Here is a 24367-nt window from a genome sequence, read left to right on the forward strand (position 1 = left end):
TCCCGAAACACAATCTGGCGCAAAGTACTCGAATAATGCAATCTGAAAATGTGCAATTAACAAAGCATCATTCATAATGTTATTATACACATTATTAATCTAATTTAATTGATTTAATAATTCCCTGCATAATGCAGGTGCTGTTCACATGATGAGACGTTCAAGCGCACAGCGTGACTCTGAATGTTAAGTACTACTTTAGTCATTTTAATTCAAGTACCCTTTCTAGCAATTGACAACAATGACCCCCTGGGGGTATGTGTACCCCACTTGGGTGGGGTACACATACAGTATGCTCTATGCTACATCATAACACATGAAAAAATGCAAAAATTAATATTAGGATGCCCACAAAGCTTATTTGTTAACAAATATTAACATTATTTGCTATATTCGCCTACAGAGAACATACTAACTCCTTATTTCTAAAATCACAAATACTTCAACTTGCTGATGTAGTTTATCTTCAAACAGCTAAAATAATGCATAAGGCTAAAAAAAAAAAAAAACAATTACCTAAAAATGTCATCCAATACTTCTCTACAAGAGAGGAAAAAAAAATATATATATATATTTTTTTTTAAATAAAAAAACATTTTAAAAAAATATTTTTTTAAATAAAAATATTTGTTTTATTTATTTTTTTAATAAAAACATATTTTTTTTACTTAAATTTTTTAAAACTATATTAGGAAAGCAGGAAGTGAACAAATAGCCTAGCATCTTGCTTTACAAATGCTGTTTGTTAAAAAAAAAACTGATTTTTTTAGGGTTTTTTTTTAAAATAATGCACCTCGTACAAGGTGATATGACCATACAAATAAAAAATAAATAAATAAATAAATAAAACAAACTGTATTATGGAAAGCAGGAAGTGAACAAATGTAACAGTTACTGATTGTAAAAGTACCACTTGGAGGGGTAGGATTTAATAAGCTTTGCTTCTTCCTACTCCTTTTGGACATGTGGAACTGTGAACTGATTATGTGATGCATTCAATTGTAATCTGATTGCATGTTCAAATGAAATAAAACCATTACCATATTCCCATTATAAAATATTCCCATTGAACCTGCATACAAGTCCATTCACAAGGAGCAGGAAAAAACTAAGATCATTAAATCCTACACCGCTACTCTCTACCAATTATGAAATACAAAATAATTTTTGAAACTACATAAGAAAAACAATAACGCAGTATAACAACACATACAGTAATATTTCAAGAAGACATACTAGGGTCAGATTTGTGTGAGAAATTCAGTCAGAGCACAAAAAGAAGGAGCAAGGAAGGGCAGTGTGATATTTCCGAGCGACCGCTTTACATGGCTGCATAGCAAATGAAGGCCTTTAATCAAGTGGGATTGAGTCGACGACAGAGCAACACTCACTGCCGGGAGTAATAACAAAGGAATAAATCCATCAGATGATGTGAAGAGGAACAAAAAAATAATAAAACATTCAAAGTCACAACACAAATGTTTACACATGGACCCAATCCAACTCCAACACATTCTTACTTAGAGCAGAAACAGAATCACATGACCAAAGATCAACTGTAAAAGGATGATTCAATGATTATACAGTGGAATCTGTTTAAGCTTATCTATCATAGCCATTTCTTGCATGTTTACTTGCGACTTTCACCAGTTTGTTGACGGTGTTTGTGCAAAAATGTTCCGGAAACCCAGAAAAAAGGTTAGACTCTCGTCTTTCATCAGGAAAAAAAAGTTTGTTTCTACCTTTTTGCATTCTTTAGTAATCAACGGTAGAAGATGGGTAAGTTTCAGGAAAATATCAGTTCCCAACTAAAAAAAAAACACTGCCCCTTCTACCTTTCTTCCGCTGCATTGGTTGATTTGTTGATTAAGGTGGTCAAAAATAGCACATTAATGGCGGTAACGAATTTATCATTTTTAAACAGAATACAGTACCAACTATTTTTGACAATTTTGACTGCTCTTCAAGGCATACAGAATATTGTGTTCTATGGCTAAATAAACCCAGAAGAAAGGTTAGACTCTCGTCTTTCATCAGGAAAAAAAAGTTTGTTTCTACCTTTTTGCATTCTTTAGTAATCAACGGTAGAAGATGGGTAAGTTTCAGGAAAATATCAGTTCCCAACTAAAAAAAAAAAAAAAAACACTGCCCCTTCTACCTTTCTTCCGCTGCATTGGTTGATTTGTTGATTAAGGTGGTCAAAAATAGCACATGGCAGTAACGAATTTAGCATTTTTAAACAGAATACAGTACCAACTATTTTTGACAATTTTGACTGCTCTTCAAGGCATACAGAATATTGTGTTCTATGGCTAAATAAACCCAGAAGAAAGGTTAGACTCTCGTCTTTCATCAGGAAAAAAAAGTTTGTTTCTACCTTTTTGCATTCTTTAGTAATCAACGGTAGAAGATGGGTAAGTTTCAGGAAAATATCAGTTCCCAACTAAAAAAAAAACACTGCCCCTTCTACCTTTCTTCCGCTGCATTGGTTGATTTGTTGATTAAGGTGGTCAAAAATAGCACATTAATGGCGGTAACGAATTTATCATTTTTAAACAGAATACAGTACCAACTATTTTTGACAATTTTGACTGCTCTTCAAGGCATACAGAATATTGTGTTCTATGGCTAAATAAACCCAGAAGAAAGGTTAGACTCTCGTCTTTCATCAGGAAAAAAAAGTTTGTTTCTACCTTTTTGCATTCTTTAGTAATCAACGGTAGAAGATGGGTAAGTTTCAGGAAAATATCAGTTCCCAACTAAAAAAAAAAAAAAAAACACTGCCCCTTCTACCTTTCTTCCGCTGCATTGGTTGATTTGTTGATTAAGGTGGTCAAAAATAGCACATGGCAGTAACGAATTTAGCATTTTTAAACAGAATACAGTACCAACTATTTTTGACAATTTTGACTGCTCTTCAAGGCATACAGAATATTGTGTTCTATGGCTAAATAAACCCAGAAGAAAGGTTAGACTCTCGGCTTTCATCAGAAAAAAAAAGTTTGTTTCTACCTTTTTGCATTCTTTAGTAATCAGCGGTAGAACGTGGGTAAGTTTCAGGAAAATATCAGTTCCTGACTAAAAAAAAAAAAAGAGTTTTTGCTTTTGTGACAGCTCAAATATCTAAATAATGATACCAATAAACATAAACAATACAAAAAATAAACAACATGAACATAAACAATACAAAAATGGATCATCAAAATGAATTATTTACCACTGCCCCTTCTAACTTTCTTCGCTGTATTTGTTGATTTGTTGATTAAGGCGGTCAAAAATAGCACATTATTGGTGGTAATGAATTTATGTAATCAACTCATTCTATGCCAATCATTTTTAAACAGATTACAGAATATTTTTTGACAATTTTGACTGATTTTTCAAGGCATACAAAATATTGTGTTCTATGGCTAAATAAACCCAAAAGAAAGGTTAGACTCTCGTCTTTCATCAGAAAAAAAAAGTTTGTTTCTACCTTTTTGCATTCTTTAGTAATCAGTAGTAGAACATGGGTAAGTTTCAGGAAAATATCAGTTCCCAACTAAAAAAAAAAAAAAGAGTTTTTGCTTTTGTGACAGCTAAAATATCTAAATGATGATACCAAAGCATAAACAACACAAAAACGGACATTGTTTTACATAAAAATGAATTATTTCCCACTGCCCCTTCTTACTTTCTTTTTGATTTGTTGATTTAGGTGGTCAAAAATAGCACATTAATGGTGGTAAAGAATTTATGTAATTAACTCATTCCATGCCAATCATTTTTAAACAGACTTCAGTACCGATTAAATGATTTTGACTGCTCTTCAAGGCATACAGAATATTGTGTTCTATGGCTAAATAAACCCAGAAGAAAGGTTAGACTCTCGTCTTTCATCAGAAAAAAAAAGTTTGTTTCTACCTTTTTGCATTCTTTAGTAATCAGCGGTAGAACATGGGTAAGTTTCAGGAAAATATCAGTTCCCGACTAAAAAAAAAAAAAAAAGAGTTTTTGCTTTTGTGACAGCTCAAATATCTAAATCTCCATTCTCATTGGGATGGCTGTATCTTCCAGCACAAGACGTGTGCTCCAGTTTGCTGACGGCAAACCGGAATCCTGTTGAGTCTTTGTAGTGAAATTGAGAGCTAGGTATCCACTCTTTACTGTGTCTGTGAATGACGCTGAGACTAGCGGCTAGCTTGTTAGCATGTTAGCTGTATGACTATACAAGTCAGTTATGTAAATGGGACACTGTTGGCATTTTTTTTTCTGAGGACAAGACTTCCGTAATAACGCCCACGTCACCTTGTCATTCCAGCTAAAAGATAAAGGCCACGCTCCTTCATTTCTATGGAAAGCAGGAAGTGAACAAATGTAACAGTTACTGATTGTAAAAGTACCAGATGGAGGGGTAGGATTTAATAAGCTTTGCTTCTTCCTACTCCTTTCGGACATGTGGAACTGTGAACTGATTATGCGATGCATTCAATTGTAATCTGATGCATGTTCAAATGAAATAAAACCATTACCATTCCCGCTATAAAATATTCCCATTGAACCTGCATACAAAACCTGCAAAAAAAACCTTAAACGATATTAGGAAAGCAGGAAGTGAACAAATGTAACAGTTACTGATTGTAAAAGGACCAGATGGAGGGGTAGGATTTAATAAGCTTTGCTTCTTCCTACTCCTTTCGGACATGTGGAACTGTGAACTGATTATGTGATGCATTCAATTGTAATCTGATGCATGTTGAAATGAAATAAAACCATTACTATTACCATTTCTGTCTGATTCCATCAAGCTTATAAGGAACTTTTACAAACACTACACATGAAAAGCATACTTGTGGGCTATATCTATGCTAGCCATGAGGAATATATCCATAAAATGAACTATATTAGGCTTAATCCATCTCGGAAGATCCATTTATCTAAAGTTTGTTTAATCTAAATGTAAGCCAGGGACCTGATGCACCAGTGCTTTAACAATCAATACATTATCTAATGTGCAAAATCCAAATGTTTTTTTTTTTTTGCTAGTGTGCAGAACAAATTAAAAGGCCAGCCAGTCAGTAAAAGAGCAATTCATAAGAGTGAAAAAGTGAGGCTGCCCTTGTGACGGGGAGGGTGCGGTGAAAAATCTCTGCTGACCCTCTCATCCCTTCGCTCATCTATCTCTCACTACTGTCCACTGATAGATTTCCCTTCGCTGATTTATGGCAGAAAAAAAAGTGTCACAGTGGAATGGGCTTTTGATAAAATTGTTCAAGAGCTTCCAGGCAATAAATCCTGATCTTTACATCCACGTTTGCTGGCTACTTTCACATTCTCGGGCCATCAATAAGACGGGGCCCCAAACATGACAACTAATCAATAACTTTACAATATCTTGGGCAGTTTGGGAAAACACTAACATTTGTATTAAACAAAGACTTCTTCTATAATCCAGTACAGGTATGATGGCTGACAATGAGTCGGATTCAGACTGTGTTAGCATGAAAAGATAGCAGCCTCTTTTCACACGCAAATACAGCAAAGTAGCACATTGGAGCACATATCGGTCTTTCATTTGCCGCAGCAATGAGTAATAGCATCTACGCTAGCGTCAATGTGTGCTGTTTAAAATACAGCAGGGGTTCTCAAATGGGCTCAACCCGGAGATGCACGTTTTCTAGTAGCCATTAAGGCATGACCCACTTTTAGTTCAATCAAACAAAAAAATCGATACAGATACCGATATCGGCAGCGGGTCACATCTTGTATAATGAATAGGGATGCTCAATATTGGCTTTTTACCCATATCTAATATACCCATATTGTCCACTACTTCATTACTACTTCATTACTGATAGAGACAGTATCAACCAATACACAGAAAAACTGCTTTTTGTGATTTCAATCATAGCAGGAGCAGGAGGGGATAGAAAAGAAGACAAGAGGAGGACTATTATCATCTATTATTATAATTACGCAAGTTTACAAAAAAAAACTAATGATTACATGTTTGGTGGCTTTCACATTAAAGGGATCTATGGCTTTATTTGATGTTTTGTTGTTGTGCAAATTTGGAGCAGGAGGGGATAGAAAAGAAGACAAGAGGGGGACTATTATCTATTACTATTATTATTAGATGCTGGAGCCTATCCCAGCTGTCTTCATGCGAGAGGCGGGGTACACCCTGGACTGGTGGCCAGCCAATCACAGGACACATATCGACAAACAACCATTCACACTCACATTCATACCTATGGACAATTTGGAGTCGCTAATTAACCTAGCATGTTTTTGGAATGTGGGAGGAAACCGGAGTACCCGGAGAAAACCCACGCATGCACATGGAGAACATGCAAAATCCACACAGATATGGCCGATGGTGGAATTGAACTTGGGTTTTCTAGATGTGAGGCCTGCGCGCTAACCACTTGTCCACCGTGCAACTTGATTGTTTCATTCATTCATTCATTTTCTACCGCTTTTTCCTCACGAGGGTCATGGCGGTGCTGGAGCCTATCCCAGCTGTCTATGGGCAAGAGGCAGGGTACACCCTGGACTGGTGGCCAGCCAATCACAGGGCACATATAGACAAACAACCATTCACACTCACATTCATACCTATGGACAATTTGGATGTTTTTGGAATGTTGGAGGAACCCGGAATACCCGGAGAAAACATGCAAACTCCACACAGAGATGGCCGATGGTGGAATTGAACCTGGGTTTTCTAGCTGTGAGGCATGTATGCTAACCACTTGACCACCGTGCAGCCTGATTGTGTTTCAGTAAATCAAATACAAATACAAATACACACTGCGTCTCTTTGTGAAAAGTAACCATTTGCAGCCATTTTATGTAAGAAATTCTTACAAATATTCATATTTATTTTTACGATATCGGGATGACAGCACCGCGTGTTACTGCTGCACAGCCCAATGTAATCTAATACTGTTTGAATCTGTGTGTGTTTTTATGTTTTGATTTCTGTGCAACAATGTCCTTAAATTTCAGGGTGCTGATGAGCTCGCAGTGCACGGCGCTCGTGCTTCTTTCCCCTGAAGCCAAAAACGCAACAAGTTAGAGGATTTCCACAAAGCAATCAGTCACAGTGAAGTGTTTCTGACAGGAACTCCTCAGTCAGCCCAGTGGCGCCAGGAAGGGTGAGTGATTCAGCAAACCTGCCCGGTGTTGTCTCGTTTGCTCCTACCATTTTTTTTTTTTTTTTTTTTTTTTTTACGACATACCTGTAGCTAAAAGGAAAACAATGAGCCCGTTGCTCGGGACAGGTGTTCCTCAGTGGAGACGACTTGTAAAAACAGGCATGGAGACAAGGACTGACTCACGTAAAAAGCTTTCTGCAGTTGCAATAACTCAAAGTGAAAAATCCTGGTCCTTTGCCCAGGGAAAAGGCTGAAATCACGGCAGTCTTTGAATGTAGCAAATATGCTTCCACAAAGCAATTCCCGTGCAACTGAAGGCATCTGACAGGCTTAAAGCAATTGTTTGGCGACCTACGGAGAAGATAAACATCAGCACAGTAACCTCGGCTTGACAAAGAGACAAACAGCGGCCACTTAGGAGAACATATTTTAAACGACCTTTGCACTCCCGCTAAATGGCAAGAAATATTGCAACATGAACTCATCGAGTGCCGCCGGAGACAAGAGAGAGGGGGAAGAAGCCAAAAAGACAAACAGGGGGAGGTCGCTTTGTCTTTCAGATTAAAAGCCGCAGAGACAAAGACGCATGTGACAGGAGGAGGAAATGAAATGTTTACAGTGAGCTCGCTGATAAGAATCACGCCGCCATTAAGTGAGCAGTAACAGGTGTCATTGCCAATATTTGCTCGTCTTTTTGGTCGCGGCATTGTTTCAGTTTCATCTTATGATTCCGCAATTTTACAAAAAAAAAATACTTATTAAATAAACTGGCGTAAAGTTAGCTTAATTAGATCATGTTATAGTCATGACTGCGTATGTTCATAGCGGTTTTAGCTTGTAGCTATTCATGCAGATATACTATGTCCATGTACGGTGGATTTCACATTCAAAGGTTCTATTATGTTCATGTTCTGCCCTTTGTATTGAGCTATGGACTCCTATAGAGCAGCTACACACAATAACCCACGCAGAAAGCTTTCTAGATCTTCCAAAATTTGCACCTATTCTAGCTGTATTTCATGGTCCAAATCATCTTATCAATAATCTTTTTGGTCACAGCATTAAGTAGGGTTGCTTTTGCAAAGATAGTTTCTTCTTATAATTATGCAAGTTTACAAAAAAAACTACTGATTACATAAACTGGCGTAAAACTAGCTTAATTAGATCATGTTGTGGTCATGACTGCGTACAAATGTTCATAGCTAGTAGCGGTTTTAGCTTGTAGCTATTCATGCGGATATATGTCCATGTTTGATGGCTTTCACATTAAAGGGATCTATGGCTATAATTTGATGTTTTGTTGTTGTGCAAATTTGGAGCAGGAGGGGATGGAAAAGAAGACAAGAGGGGGATTATTATAATCTATTATGCTCATGTTCATGCTCAGTTTCATCTTATAATTATGCAAGTTTACAAACAAAAACTACTGATTACATAAACTGGCGTAAAACTAGCTTAATTAGATCATGTTGTGGTCATGACTGCGTAGAAATGTCACATAGCTAATAGCGGATTTAGCTTGTAGCTATTCATGCGGATATATGTCCATGTTTGGTGGCTTTCACATTAAAGGGATCTATGGCTTTATTTTATGTTTTGTTGTTGTGCAAATTTGGAGCAGGAGGGGATGGAAAAGAAGACAAGAGGAGGACTATTACAATCTATTATGCTCATGTTCATGCTCAGTTTCATCTTATAATTATGCAAGTTTACAAACAAAAACTACTGATTACATAAACTGGCGTAAAACTAGCTTAATTAGATCATGTTGTGGTCATGACTGCGTACAAATGTTCATAGCTAGTAGCGGTTTTAGCTTGTAGCTATTCATGCGGATATATGTCCATGTTTGGTGGCTTTCACATTAAAGGGATCTATGGCTATAATTTGATGTTTTGTTGTTGTGCAAATTTGGAGCAGGAGGGGATGGAAAAGAAGACAAGAGGGGGACTATTATCATCTATAATGCTCATGTTCTGCACTTTGTATTGAGCTGTGGACTCCTATAGAGCAGCTACACGCAATAACCCACACAGAAAGCTTTCGAGATCTTCCAAAATCCGCACCTATTCTTTCCGGGCTCACTTCCAAATGCGCAAACTTCATTATTATATATATTATATAATTCCGCAAGTTTACAAAAAAATTAATGAGTACATAAACTGGCGTAAAACTAGCTTCATTAGATCATGTTGTGGTCATGACTGCGTAGAAATGTTCATAGCTAATAGCGGTTTTAGCTTGTAGCTATTCATGTGGATACATGTCAGAATTTTTGGACTTTCATTCATCCATTCATTTTCAGACAAACAACCATACACACTCACAGTCATACCTATGGACAATTTCGCTAAGAGTCGCTAATTAACCTAGCATGTTTTTGGAATGTGGGAGGAAACCGGAGTACCCGGAAGAAAACCCATGCATGCACGGGGAGAACATGCAAACTCCACACAGAGATGCCTGTGGGTGGAATTGAACTCGGGTTTCCTAGCTGTGAGGTCTGCGCGCTAACCACTTGACCGCCGTGAATTTTTTGACTTTTTTAAATTTTTTTATTTTAGAGCCTGCATGGGCGGATGAGTGTTAGCATCGCAGCGCTATATGCTAAATGTAAACATCACAGCACTAATTCTCATGATTGAAACGTTTACTCCTGCCTATACTGCTTTAACGAGGCCCGCATAAGTGGCCATGTCGGAGGAGGACATTTGAATAATTTCAGTTGCCACAGGCTAGCTTGATTTCAGAGAGCACGCTCCCACAAGGTCCATTATCCTGCCCTTGTTGCGCTGGGGAAGAGGAAATGTTTTTTTTTCTCCCTTGGTGATAGGCTGCTAGCTTGATTCCTGCAGGCTTAAAAGTACCATGTTAATTTAACATGTCATGCCAAACATGTTACAAAAAGATCCTTGTTCTTATCTTACTGATCACAGCAGGGGGGAGCAGAGGGCACATGTTGCACACCCCCACCCGCTACCCCATGCCACGCCGCCACAAAATCTCATTCTGGCGCTTAATCTGTCATTTCATAGCCCATCTCGCTATATCACACGGGCACAAATGGCTCAATTTGCATGACAAGATTTGCAACATGGCGAATCAGGTGTCAAACCCGATTAAACATTACACCGGCGCCGCGCGATCATAATCAGCCGTCTAATTAGTGTGGCCGCTGGTGTGAGAGGCTTGGATGGATCAGCATGAAGGGGCTTCTCCATGCTGCCCAGCGGGGGGTGAGCATCTGAGGGATTAAGTTTGAGGTGCCGTCTCCTATGGGCCTCGGCACGAGGGGGGTGGGGGGGTGGGGGGGACAGCATGCTGTCCCTGTGACAGCGACCAGACAGGACCACAAAGGCCACACACACACACACATCAAGAGGACATGAGGGGAGAGGCACCCACATGGCCGAAATATACACACAGTTCTGAGCTTGGGGGATTTTACTTTCTTTTTTAGTGTACAAATACTAAATAAGTATGCGACATATATATATATATGTATATATATTTTAAGCACGATATCAAAAACAAGCATATCCTACATATCGATATAGACTGAATTTGATGCGGAGGTCTCATGTTTCAAGATGGCGCCGCCCGAGTGCAAGCAAGTTACTCAGTACTATCTTCAGCAGTGTTTAATAGTACTTCATTTATTACTTTATTATTGTTTTTATGCTTATTACATTCCTAGCTTGCCGCTTCTCCACTCTTTACACTCCGTAACAGCTGTTAGCATTGAGCACCCCTTCGCTACACAGAGCAATCAGAGATCCAAGAGGAGATACGTAGGAGGAGAGGCAGCATAACGAGAGTGAACAGCAAAAAAAAAAAGACGGTGTAAAGGTTGCTGTTTAAAGACGGTATCAACCATGTTTACGTGTCTGTCGTCATGGGGAATGTAAAATGGAAGCGCTAGGGCGCTAACCCGCTAACTGCAGCACTATTGCACTAAAGATTGAATATTATATTTAACTTTTTCTATATTTATGCAAAGATAATATATTATTTTATTTCAGCGGCTATTGTTCAGTAAGATTGTTTACATTTTAATAAAACTTTGAACACATGTTTGGCTTTGACTTTTGTCGAAATTCATATATATTGATATTCTACCTAAATATATCGGGATATAAGTTTTGATCCATATCACTCAGCCCAAATACATAATGATGTCTCTTGTAGGGCACCTTAAAAACTGCACCATTAAATACTAAGAAACATATCTCATTTCTTGAGTATCACCACAACAATGAATCGCATCATAATCACATATAAATTATTATATTTTATTTATATTATTATAAATTATTGCTCAATTTGTATATTTAAATTATTAATTTTACTCCGATATTTAGCTATTGACTTGTTTATTTTTATTTATTATGAACAATGTAAGGGGCGGCACGGCAGGTTGTTTTTATTGCATGAAAATTATTATAAATACATATATTGCCTCTTTAAAATATTTATTAAATATTTATTAAAGTCTTACTAAAATCTAACCTTAGGGAATATTTGCATATTTTTCAAAAATTTTAATTTTGAAACACTTTATGGAACTCCCATTTGGATACTATGAAAAAATATACATTATATAAATTAAAAAAAGGTACGTTTTTTCAAAGTAGTTCATCTATTTTCGATGCCGCTTATCCTCAATTAGGTCGAGGGTATGCTGGAGCCTATCCCAGCTGTCTTTTCTTGATGGGCTAAAAACAAGTTTAAGTCACCAAATAAGGTTTCCAAATACAAGCTTGCATTAAATTAATCATTATTATGATTTATTAACTCATTCCTTCCCAAATATTTTTTTTCTATACGACTTGTTGCGTAAGAGGCACAAAGAGATGATGATGGAACTCCACAATAAAAGCGAGCATTTTTTTTGGTATGGGCGGCACGCCGCACAAATGGTTAGCGCGCAGACCTCACAGCTAGGAGACCCGAGTTCAATTCCACCCTCTGCCATCTCTGTGTGGAGTTTGCATGTTCTCCCCGTGCATGCGTGGGTTTTTTTCCCGGGTACTCCGGTTTCCTCCCACATTCCAAAAACATGCTAGGTTAATTAGCGACTCCAAATTGTCCATAGGTATGAATGTGAGTGTGAATGGTTGTTTGTCTATATATATATATATATATATATATATATATATATTTATATATATATATATATATATATATATATATATATATATATATTTATATATATATATGTGCCCTGTGATTGGCTGGCCACCAGTCCAGGGTGTACCCCGTCTCTCGCCCCAAGTCAGCTGGGATAGGCTCCAGCACCCCGGCGACCCTTTTGAGGAAAAGCGGTAGAAAATGAATGAATGATGAATGAATAATCTTATGTGGCTGCACGGTGGTCGAGTGATTAGCACGCAGGCCACACAACAAAGAGACCGAAGTTCGATTCCACTCTTGTCCATCTCTTGCATTAAATTTGTGTTAAATAGAATAATATAATATGAAATAATAATAGGGCTGCACAGCGGACAAGTGGTTAGCGTGCAGACCTCACAGCTAGGAGACCCGAGTTCAATTCCACCCTCTGCCATCTCTGTGTGGAGTTTGCATGTTCTCCCCGTGCATGCGTGGGTTTTTTTTTCTGGGTACTCCGGTTTCCTCCCACATTCCAAAAACATGCTAGGTTAATTAGCGACTCCAAATTGTCCATAGGTATGAATGTGAGTGTGAATGGTTGTTTGTCTATATGTGCCCTGTGATTGGCTGGCCACCAGTCCAGGGTGTACCCCGCCTCTCGCCCCAAGTCAGCTGGGATAGGCTCCAGCACCCCGGCGACCCTTTTGAGGAAAAGCGGTAGAAAATGAATGAATGATGAATGAATAATCTTATGTGGCTGCACGGTGGTCGAGTGGTTAGCACGCAGGCCACACAACAAAGAGACCGAAGTTCGATTCCACTCTTGTCCATCTCTTGCATTAAATTTGTGTTAAATAGAATAATATAATATGAAATAATAATAGGGCTGCACAGCGGACAAGTGGTTAGCGTGCAGACCTCACAGCTAGGAGACCCGAGTTCAATCCCACCCTCGGCCATCTCTGTGTGGAGTTTGCATGTTCTCCCCGTGCATGCGTGGGTTTTTTTTTTCCGGGTACTCCAGTTTCCTCCCACATTCCAAAAACATGCTAGGTTAATTAGCGACTCCAAATTGTCCATAGGTATGAATGTGAGTGTGAATGGTTGTTTGTCTATATGTGCCCTGTGATTGGCTGGCCACCAGTCCAGGGTGTACCCCACCTGCATGAAGACAGCTGGGATAGGCTCCAGCATCTAATAATATTACTAATAGATAATAGTCCCCCTCTTGTCTTCTTTTCTATCCCCTCTTGCTCCAAAAACAACAAAACATCAAATAAAGCCATAGATCCCTTTAATGTGAACGCCACCAAACATGGACATATATCTGCATGAATAGCTACAAGCTACAACCACTACTAGCTATGAACATTTCGACGCAGTCATGACCACAACATGATCTAATTAAGCTAGTTTTACGCCAGCTGAGACAGCTGGGATAGGCTCCAGCACCCCCCCACGACATGAATGAATAATGTATTCCCATTATAAAACGGACAGAGGTGCACAAAGGTGCATTGATCATCCTAGTTATGGTTGTAATAGCATCACATGACATGTCGAGTTTGTATGCAGACCTCCCCCAAGGAAGCCCACAATCCAATCCTCACTCGGGTACAGTTGGCCCCTCCCATTAATGGGCTCTTATTGTTATCTAGTGAATATACACTGTTGCTAAAGCTGCTGCTGGCCCTGTTGATGTGCCTGTTGCCTCCGTCCTACCACCCTCACCCCCGTCCCCCCCTTCCTCGCCTCCCACCCTCTGCCCCGCTCCCCATTTGGAGTGACCTGGTCGCTGTTCTAAGAGTTCCTCACACCCCAGAAGCTGTCAGTAGCCTCCTTCCTTCCCATGAGCGGAACACACAATAGAGAAAGGGCTCCGGCTGAGAGGTTCAGTAGCCATTAACCCCTACCAGCTGTTCCTGCCGAGGGTATTCTGTGCCACAATACGTGCCCCCGAGGGGGCCCTCACGTCCACTAATCTAGCCATTGTTGGCCAGGAATGCTGACAGAAGAAAAGAAATTTTTCTTGTGTCCATGCAAGCGTGTGTATCCATGTGTGAGAGCCGAGAAACGTAGGGCTAATTTCTATAGTTGGCTGTAAAGGAGGGAGACCATGAAGAATACCCTATTTAGCTGCTTGACAAAATTCTTTGGCTTAAAAATGGAAAAACAATAGCAATTGTTTTCAAGTGGACTCCTTTACACTGTCCAAAGTCTCTTGAAGGAAAAAAAAATAAATCCATGAAACTTAAGTTATACCAAAAAAAAAAAAAAAACTACCAACGTTACAAATAGCAAATAATTTTACTTAGCTTTGAATCACGACTAGTAAAAAAACATTTAGTTCCAAAGCTGTTTTTGGAATGGATTCAATTCAAGGAAAATTATTCCATTTCAGTATACTTTCCGTCTCAGAATATATTAACAATTAGCCCATTTCAATTAACATGGAAATTAAAACAGCATTTTCCAGTCAATTTAACCATGATGCAGCCATTAGGGGCTTCTGGTGAGCTGAGCATGTTACTCCAATTTCTACCAGTCCGACAAAAAGAGAGGGAGAGATTTTTTTCCCGCATGCAGTATTTCTCTTCATATACAGTCAATCCATCAATTTGTTCCAAAAGGTCAGATAAAAACAAAAAAATGTGCGCAAATCCAATGAATCCGCTCAAAAATATTCCTAAAGGAGGATCATTCCGGCAAATAATTGGAATTGGAATTCAATCGTGTTTTTCATCTTCTTTATCAAATTGATGAAGAAAATTAAAAACACAATCTCAACTAGGCAGGGCGAGAGGCAGGGTACACCCTGGACTGGTGGCCAGCCAATCACAGGGCACATATAGACAAACAACCATTCACACTCACATTCATACCTATGGACAATTTGGAGTTGCTAATTAACCTAGCATGTTTTTGGAATGTGGAAGGAAACCGGAGTACCCGGAGAAAACCCACGCATGCACGGGGAGAACATGCTAATTCCACACAGATATGGCTGAGGGTGGAATTGAACTCGGGTCTCCTAGCTGTGAGGTCTGCGTGCTAACCACGTTTTCGTCCAATTTTCTCAAAAATGTTGCCTGTTTTTTTTCGTTCCGCGAAATCGAGGTACCAAACAAAGCTTCCTATGCGTTGCTGACTCTCTGCCCATGCATTTTTAATAACCCTCCATGGGGCCAAAGATAATAATGAGAGCCGTAACTGTGATAAAGAAGGTGAGATCCATCCGTTCCTATTACTTTTGGACATGTGGAACTGTCAATTGTAATACAGCCTGAACTGGTGGCCAGCCAATCACAGGGCACAAATAGACAAACAACCATTCACACTCACATTCATACCTATGGACAATTTGGAGTCGCTAATTAACCTAGCATGTTTTTGGAATGTGGGAGGAAACCGGAATACCCGGAAGAAAACCCACGCATGCACGGGGAAAAACATGCAAACTCCACACAGAGATGGCCGAGGGTGGGATTGAACTCAGGTCTCCTAGCTGTGAGGTCTGAGCGCTAACCACTTTTTACTGCAGTCTGATGCGAGGAGTCCACTAGGCCGGCGCCATTTGGTGCCAGTTTGCGGCAAAGATTATGTGATTGGCAACATGGCAACATGCCAAGCGAACATTAATTCAGCACTAGAGCAAGCCACTACGCGCCAATCACATAATCTTTGGCGTGAACTGGCACCAACTGGCGCGGGCACAGTGGATTTCTAGCATTATTGGCGCAAGTTGGCTCGTGCCATTACATTACATTGGATTCCAATAGGCGGATTGTTTGTGACATTTGGTTCCACTTGGTGAACATTAAAATTTTAAGATTTTAAACATTTTGAAATCCTACATCCTACATTTTACAATCAGTAACTGTTACATTTGTTCACTTCCTGCTTTCCTAATATAATTTAAGGTTTTTATTTTTTTTTTAAATTAATTTTATAAATGGCGGCACGGCGGTCGAGTGGTTAGCGCGCAGACCTCACAGCTAGACCAGGGTTCAATTCCACCCTCGGCCATCTCTGTGTGGAGTTTGCATGTGTGGGTTTTCTCCGGGTACTCCGGTTTCCTCCCACATTCCAAAAACATGCTAGGTTAATTAGCGACTCCAAATTGTCCATAGGTATGAATGTGAGTGTGAATGGTTGTTTGTCTATATGTGCCCTGTGATTGGCTGGCCACCAGTCCAGGGTGTACCCCGCCTCTCGCCCGAAGACAGCTGGGATAGGCTCCAGCACCCCCGCGACCCTTGTGAGGAAAAAGCGGTAGAAAATGAATGAATGAATTTTATAAATGTTTTTTTAACAGTTATTATATTATATTATTATATTATATATTATTATATTGTATTATATATATTATTGTTGTTGTATTATATATATATTATATATATCATATATATTATTATATTATTTATTATTATTATATTTAAAGAATCTGGTACTTTTACAATCAGTAACATTTGTTCACTTCCTGCTTTCTTAATATAGTTTAAGTTTTGTTTTGTTTTTTGTCACGTACCGAAGTACAAGGTGATATACTATTATACAATATTGAACCAGAACCAAGATATGTTACAAAATCCAATCCAAAATTTGTCAAAAACCGAGGTCTGATGTCTCCATTTTATAAAAAATATATTACATAAAAGCAAAATTGCATACTTCTGCTAAATCTGTCAACATAGACAAATACATCTTACATCACATTCTTTCCTCTTTCTGCACAAGTCAAGAGACGCAATAGGACAAGTGTTGACAGCAACAGGAAGTGCCACTCCATAGCTGTCAACAGGCCAGGGGTGTGGAGGTGGGTGGGGGGACAACATTAGTATATAGGAAGTAAACAGTGCAGCACCTAAAGGCGACGGCGGGAGGGCACGGCTTGTTAGGTGCAAGGTACTTAAAAGAGGGAAAGGTATTTTCCAGGAATATATTCTATTTCCATCCTTGTGTTGTGACAGGCAAGGGGAGGGGGGGGGGGGGGGGTATGCCTCAGTCAATTATACGTCCCGACAGACTTTTGTGCTAATGAGCCTCCGCGGCCATCGGCAGACTTCCCCTGTCGTCCAGAAAAGATCACTTTCATTGCTTGCAGAACTAATTCAGTGCACAAAAGTAGGAGCTTCACCATTGCTGCCTCTTTTTTTTTTTTTTTTTTACTGCTCCTTTTGTGGAGGCTTTAGAAGTGCGCTGAAGAGAAGGGCCTGGCGCTCGGGCCCTTCTCTTCATCTCCAGTCCATTGCCTGTCATTAACATACATATCCATATGAAAAGTAGGGGAAGGCTGCAACAGCTGTCCAGTAAAGAGCCGCTGATTCCTCTCTCTCTCTCTCTCTCTCTCTCTCTCTCTCTCCGAATGCTGACAGAAGCCTTTAGCCTTCCTTGGGCAATAATAAACCAAACCATTTAAACAGCCTTTCAGGGGGGGGGGGGGGGGTGAGAAAGAGATTGGGCCATAATACGACATTCACAGGCACCGGTGGCCCTCATTGGTTTGCAACAGTCGCTTGTGGACTCACAAAAGTTCAAGAGGGGAAAAAAAAAACACCTACATAAGACAATATCATAAGATAAAAGAACAGATATTTTGAGATAAAGTGATATTTCTACAACGGAGATGAAGACTTTTCACCCTGAGCTAAATGGTTTGGTCCAAAGGGGACTTGAAGGAGGTGAACAGCCCTCTTGTTTAAACGGTGGGTGTCCGCCGTGAAGACAGAGGTTAAGTGACTTGCCAGCAGGTCACATGGGAAGTCCTTTACTTAGGATCTAAATCCTCCTCTGCTTTAGCCTTCGTTTCTAATTCACTCAAGTTACATTTCATATAATAGATATGCTTGTAATATGTCATATTTCTAATAGTGATTTACTATGATTTACTCCTTTATTAGGAACTACTGATACTTGGTCACTTAAACAATAATATGAGGCATAAATGCCCCACTATGGAGGACTCCGGCAGTAGAATATTGTAATTTCCTATAATAATTATAATAACAAAAAAGTTCATTAAAAGTTTATGCAGCATCCTGCTTCTCGTACAAAAAGCTGGGATAGGCTCCAGCTCACTGTGACCCTAATTAGGACAATTATTGAACATTTATGAATTTTATAATTTAATATCATTAATAGAAAATATTTACAATTAAATGAAAATTATCTAAAACTTATCCAATTGATTTTTAAAAAATAATAAAACAATAAAAAATAAAAGAACAATAAAATTGTGAAATATTTATATATAAGTATGTATATTTATAATAATTTATTAATAATTATATTAACATAATATAATATATAATAATAATTTAATATAATATATAATAATAATTTAATATAATATATAATAATAATTTAATATAACATATAATAATAATTTAATATAATATAATTTAATTTAAAATAATAATTTAATATAATATAATATCAAACAATATCAATATTGCCAAAAAGTTAAGTACACAAGTCAAGTCACATTTGAATGAATATTCTAGCACCCTGCTTCTCGTACAAAAAGCTGGGATAGGCTCCAGCTCACTGTGACCCTAATTAAGTAAGTTAAGTGTTGAACATTTATACATTTTAGAATTTAATATCATTAATGGAAAATATTTACAATGAAATGATAATTATCTAAAAATGTATCAAATTGATTTTTTAAAATAATAAAACAATAAAAAAGTAAAAATAATCAAACAATAAAATTGTGAAATATTTATATATAAGTATTTATTTATTTTATAATAATTTATAATAATTATATTAATATAATTTATAATAATAATGAAATATTATATAATATATTATATTAATGATATTATATATATAAAAATAATAAAACAAAAATAAAAATAGAAAAATAAAATTGTGAAATATTTATATATTTATTTATTTTTATAATAATTCTAACTATTATATTAATATACTTTATAATAAGAATTTAATATTGTACAATATAATATATTAATAATATTTATAATAAGTATTTGTACAATATTTTTTTCATTTGATGACCCTGCGACCCTAATGAACGGATGGCTTTGCAGATTATAGCTCACAGCTAATAAAACTCCCCTTTTTTCAGTATCTCAGACAATATTAATATTGCCAAAAATTTAAGTAATGTCAACTAATGTCACATTTGAATCCTGATATTCTAATTAATTTATTATTCCAATACTGCTGTCCAATCAAAGGCATGTACCTCCCAAAAAACAAAAAAAGTGGAGCTAAAGGCTTTTTGATGGACAGCGACTACTACAATATTCATGATAATACAATAATTGAATACTAATATGTTTTTTTATGAGTTATATCGTGACTATTTTTTTTTGCATTGGAGTCCCAGCGTCAGTGTCACTCCCCAGAAGAGGAGCTAAGAGGAGAAGCCAGAGTGCGGATCTAATGAATAAGAAAAGCCTTTGGTTTAAAGGGGACTGGTTTGTCTCTTCATGGCTCGCTTTTTTTATTCAGCTTTAGAAATACGAGGAGTCCTGATTGATAAATCCCCTCTCTTACCCCCACCCCCCCTCCCTCCAAGGCGCCTGTGACCTCCGAGTCACGGCGTACAATACACGCCGCCGTCACGTTCTACATCTGCCACTGGAAAACAGAAGGAGCCAAATTTGGCCCGGGTGACATTATTTTACAGTGTTTACATTCACAGTGGGGGGGCCGGCAGCTAGCAAGCCTAAATTCAATTCCAATTAAGCCTTAAACCAGGGGTCTCAAACTCAATTTACTTGGGGGCCACTGGAGCTAGGGTCTAGGCGAGACTGGGCTGCATCAGGTTTTCCAAAAAAAAAAAAAAAAAGCATTTCTATTAAGCGTAACTATTAGCATAAGCATAACTATTAACAGTTATTTAACCTTTAAAAAAGGTTAAAGGTTAAAAAACTTACCACTTCCACATGGATAGGGAGGATAAGTATTAACAGTTATTTAACCTTTAACATGAACATTAATCAAACGTAATCATTTTTTCTGGGTACATGATACTAGTTTGGCCCGCGGGCCGCGTGTTTGAAACCCCCGATTTACAACACATTGCGCAACTGCAGGGTCTTTAGACATATGCTAACTCGCAAACTAGAGAGCTAGCGACCTAAACGGTAGCCTTCAAGTTATTTACTTTAAACTTAAAAAGCCAAAAACGTACCACTTCCACACGGATAGGGAGGATAACTATTAACAGTTATTTAACCTTTAACATGAACATTAATCAAACGTAATAATTTTTTCTGGGTACATGATACCATACAGCATCCATATCAAACTTGCGTGGGGCCGCACTAACATTAAACTTTCATATCAAGGCGGGGGGCCTCAAACTAGTGTCCTGCGGGCCGTGTGTTTGAGACCCTCGATTTACAACATATTGCGCAACTGCAGGGTCTTGAGACACATGCTAACTCGCAAACTAGAGAGCTAGCGACCTAAACGGTAGCCTTCAAGTTATTTCCTTTAAACTTAAAAAGCCAAAAACTTACCACTTCCACACGGATAGGGAGGATAATTATTAACAGTTATTTAACCTTTAACATGAACATTAATCAAACGTAATTTGAAAAAAGTTTTTTCTGGGTACATGATACCATACAGCATGCATATCAAACTTGCGCCGGGCCGCACTAACATTAAACTCTCATATCAAGGTGGGGGCCGCGTGTTTGAGACCCCTGCCTTAAACACTACTGTATAATGCCACTTTATGCAAGTGATTAAATCCAGCGGAAGTCTTTTTTTTGTTTTTTTTTTTCATACACAAGCAGCCAACACCTCAGGCGCTTACCTATCACTCACACCCCCCCCCCCTCCTTTTTCTTTCCTCTGTCAATGCTTTATTTATGACTCTTCAGCTGTTTGTTGTCTCTGCTAAGTTCCACAATTCATTCAAAAGGAGGAAAAAGAGGATGTAGTGAGGAGGATATAGGCACCGCGAGGAGGAGGCGAGATGTTGCGTGGCGGTGACAGAAAGAAGGGGGGCGGGGGGGATTAGGATGACTTCTTGAACACATTTTCTCCCTTTTTTGCCGCAATTAAACAAAGTAGGCCTGTGATTAGCGCAGCGCGGGGAGCTCCGAAAGAGACACCCTTGAATCCCAATGGAAAGGACCTGACTGAGCATTATTGCCTGACAATGCCTGAGTTTATTGCTCGAACCTGCTTAGCCTCTTGCATGGCAAACCATGGGAACTCCAGTCAGGTGGAAACACCCCCCCCCCCCAAACCCCCACCCCCCTTCTTCTTCTTCTTCTTCTTCTTTTCCCGCTCCTTGTTTTTTTTTCTCCCCCTTCCGACCACGGAAGCCCTCCAGGAGCTCACAGCATAGTTAAAGGCACACAAGTACCCCCCCTCCCTTAGTAACTGAGATGTTTAGGATAAGCTCTAGCTGTTTTTTTTTTTTTTGTGCATGAGCTCACACTTGTCTGCTGTTGTTCGAACACAGTTAATGATGAGCTTCCTCTGTTTTTTTTTCCACACCCCTTCCCTCTCTCCTGTCCTCCTCCTCCTTCTCCTCTCGCAGCTCCTTTTCTCCTCTCTTATTTGAAGCTAAGCGGCTGTTTAAATGGAGTGCCTCCTCCCTCTGGCTCTTGGGAACGCTCTCGCTCTCAAGGGGCCCTTTGCTTGGCACTGTGTGCATGACACATAATGAAAACAATTTTACGCCGCGGAAGAAAAGTATGAGGCAATTACGGATGTGACAGCCACCTGCAGACTCCCCCCCCCCTTTTTTTTTTTTTTTTTTTTTTTTTACTGTCTGCAACATGCTGTCTCCAAACCCTCCCGTTCGACTCCCTGTAACCCATCTCTCCCAAACACACACACACACACTCCACCAGCGCACAGCTTCATGAATAAGTGATGACTTGATGATGTTGTGAATGGCTAAGGAAGACCAGGAGGGGGTGAGAAAGACCTGGGGTTGTAATAAGTTGCCCAGCTGGAGGTGGTGTTGTGGCCCCTGTCACCCCCCCCCGTAAGCGGTCCATAGAGGCACCTCTCCACATGCAAGTGACCCCCGGGAGCCGAGGGATGACGTGACAAGGGCGTGCAAAATGCTCCCCTAAATCTCTTGTTGGCCGATTTTACACATGAAGCCGGGCCTAAAGCCCAAGTGGCAGGCCTAACGGAGCTCTGATTTAATTTGATAACCTGCTTAGTGAATGTGAATTAAATGACTATTTCACATACAAATTATCTCCTTTCATGCCGTGCAGGAAAGAATTAGTCTTTTGCTCCTCGACAACAGATGCTCTCAGAAGTTTGCTTTGTTTTATGTCTTCACATAAATCAGTTTGATTTCTTTTGTTTGTGCGAAAGAGAGATGCCAATCGTGCAATGTGGCGACGAGGTCACAAAAAGACAAAACATACGTACGTATGTATGACGTGTGACTATTTAAGTCTTCGATACGTCAGCTTCCAATCTCGCAGCGCTGCTTTTTTTTTTTTTTTTTTTTTTTTTTTCCAAGCCTCCAGTTGAATGTGAAGTTCGCCTGACCTGGAGATTATTCACACCGAGAGGACAAATGGGCTTTTTATTCGTCCTGCCAGTTCTCCACAAGAACCGGTGGTACCCTGAAGTATCCTTAATAGCCCGGCTGAATAACAACATGAGCATATAGACCAGGGGCCTCAAACTAGTGTCCTGCAGGCCAAATTTGGCCCGCGGGCCGCGTGTTTGAGACCGCACAAGTTTGATATGGATACTGTATGGTATCATGTACCCAGAAAAAATGATTACGTTTGATTAATGTTCATGTTAAAGGTTAAATAACTGTTAATAATTATCCTCCCTATCCGTGTGGAAGTGGTAAGTTTTTGGCTATTTAAGTTTAAAGGAAATAACTTGAAGGCTACTGTTTAGGTCGCTAGCTCTCTCGTTTGCGAGTTAGCATGTGTCTCAAGACCCTGCAGTTGCGCAATATGTTGTAAATCAGGGGTCTCAAACATGCGGCGTGGGACACTAGTTTGAGGCCCCCGCCTTGATATGAAAGTTTAATGTTAGTGCGGCCCTCGCAAGTTTGATATGGATGCTGTATGGTATCATGTACCCAGAAAAGATAATTACGTTTGATTAATGTTCATGTTAAAGGTTAAATAACTGTTAATAGTTACCCTCCCTATCCGTGTGGAAGTGGTAAGTTTTTGGCTATTTAAGTTTAAAGGAAATAACTTGAAGGCTACCGTTTAGGTTGCTCGCTCTCTAGTTTGCGAGTTAGCATGTGTCTCAAGACCCTGCAGTTGCGCAATATGTTGTAAATCAGGGGTCTCAAACATGCGGCACTAGTTTGAGGCCCCCGCCTTGATATGAAAGTTTAATGTTAGTGCGGCCCTCACAAGTTTGATATGGATGCTGTATGGTATCATGTACCCAGAAAAGATAATTACGTTTGATTAATGTTCATGTTAAAGGTTAAATAACTGTTAATAGTTACCCTCCCTATCCGTGTGGAAGTGGTAAGTTTTTGGCTATTTAAGTTTAAAGGAAATAACTTGAAGGCTACCGTTTAGGTCGCTCGCTCTCTAGTTTGCGAGTTAGCATGTGTCTCAAGACCCTGCAGTTGCGCAATATGTTGTAAATCAGGGGTCTCAAACACGCGGCCCGCGGGCCAAGGTTAATAACAATAACAAGGTTAAATAACTGTTAATAGTTATCCTCCCTATCCGTGTGGAAGTGGTAAGTTTTTGGCTATTTAAGTTTAAAGGAAATAACTTGAACCCTCGTGAGGATAAGCGGTAAAAAAACGAATGAATGAATGAATCCAGAGTGACACAACCATTATTCTTCTATTTTGACATCTCCAGTTTTCAAATCAAATCTGTCTTGTGTAAACGGCCCCTGAGATCTACAGCCTGTAAAACCAGACCCCCTTACATATGATGTGTGACTATTTAGGTGATCTATCTATCAGGTTGCAATCCCACAGCGCTTTTAGCCGGATGTGAAGCCTCCCTGAACCTGAGGATTATTCACACTGAGGCCAATGAGTGTTTTTTTTTTTTTTTTTTTTTCCTTTTTTGCCGAGCCGTCCACCGGCTGCCTCCTGATTAACTGATGTGTCCTTAATGACCCACCAGAAGAGCAGAGACACAGCAGAATGA

At 39.0% G+C, this 24367-nt stretch overlaps 1 long non-coding RNA gene across 1 annotated transcript in view; it reads right to left on the reverse strand.

The window, feature by feature from the left end:
* Positions 1 to 7410: 7410 nt before the first annotated feature.
* LOC131136823 (uncharacterized) overlaps positions 7411 to 24367 on the reverse strand; it is a 48079-nt gene continuing 31122 nt past the window's right edge. The window contains exon 3 of the long non-coding RNA XR_009131815.2: positions 7411 to 7490. This is a non-coding gene — a long non-coding RNA (uncharacterized LOC131136823). The remainder of the gene's footprint in view (positions 7491 to 24367) is intronic.

This window comes from Doryrhamphus excisus, linkage group LG17 (genome assembly GCF_037039965.1).
Source record: "Doryrhamphus excisus strain RoL-2023G ecotype Guam linkage group LG17, RoL_Dexc_Guam_v1.1, whole genome shotgun sequence".
Classification (NCBI taxonomy): Eukaryota; Metazoa; Chordata; class Actinopteri; order Syngnathiformes; family Syngnathidae; genus Doryrhamphus; species Doryrhamphus excisus.